The following is a 1,309-nucleotide window of genomic DNA, read 5'->3' on the forward strand; positions in this document are numbered from 1 at the left end:
AGATTTGGGTTTTGTAAATCACACATGATATATGATCCAAAGATTACTCTCCATAAAACATGAATATTGACCGACACATGAGATTGACTGATATGTGCAATCTCTTATGCACTGCAGATGAAATATGATCTTTAAGCACATCTCACAGGGTTTGGTCATGGTTTGGGTTAGCATGGCTTTTACTGGCTGATATTTGATATACATTTCCACAGTGGTTTAGTCATTCTTTAAGAGGTTTACTGCAAAGTCCTTATTTCAGCTACTGTAACAGGAACAGATGGATTGTTTACTGCCCTCTGCTGTCTACTTCAGTGCACAAACACAATTATTGGATTGTATTGCTATCCCTGATTCATTTAGTAAAAACAGAGATATTTAAATATACGCAGTCACAAATTTGAATTAATATACTTACAAATTGCACGTAGGATAACGTACATGCATTACTCTCTTGTTACATCTGACATTTTCTTTGGTATTTACCAATGTTTGTATTATTTCCAAAAGTTAAATGATTGTGTGCTCTGGAAAATTATCTTCAGCTATCAGTTAGATTACTTACAATATGCCTGATATTTTGTATGAAGTAAATTTCTGATCTCATCTCTCTTTTTTATGGCTCACTGCTCAGTGGAAAATGTCACATGCTCTCATAAGTTATTTTGAATAATGTATTTTTTAACTTCTAAGACATTGAACTCTGCAGCTCCTGCAGGCTCCTACTGATTTCACTTTAAAGTATATTGCTTGAAGGACTTCCTGTTTTGGTAGCTTGTTTGGTTGAATGTGTGTGTGTGTGTGTGTGTTTGTATTTATCAAATTTGTTTTATTTTTTTTATTATTTATTTGTACGTTGAACGCTAGTAATGTCAGCTTCCACCTATGATCTACACTGCCATATGTCTCATTATGGCCACTTCTGATCACTCTCCTTCTTCTTTATTTAAAGATGTATGCAGAGTGAAAAGGTTTAAAGACTTCTTCATCCCCAACTCCTCATTAATGGTACTTCACAGACATGCCCATAAATGTTTGCTATGACTATTTAATGACCCTTACTGCAATAAAAAAAAAAAATTCTGCATGCTACTCACAGGCTAATCTGACCATGATGTGTAATTTATTTATGTTTTTAATCCCTTTTATCCATAAAATGTAATATCAAAGTTAGTATTTTAATGTTTTGTTAACCTGAAATATAACAGACACGTATGCATGAATAAATGAGTTGGGGGGGGGGGGCACTATCATTTGTCTCTTTGTACTCCTTTGTGTTTTGAAATATGTTAGCTTCTATTAATTACCATGC

This window comes from Carassius gibelio, chromosome A7 (assembly GCF_023724105.1).
Source record: "Carassius gibelio isolate Cgi1373 ecotype wild population from Czech Republic chromosome A7, carGib1.2-hapl.c, whole genome shotgun sequence".
In the NCBI taxonomy this organism is placed as follows: Eukaryota; Metazoa; Chordata; class Actinopteri; order Cypriniformes; family Cyprinidae; genus Carassius; species Carassius gibelio.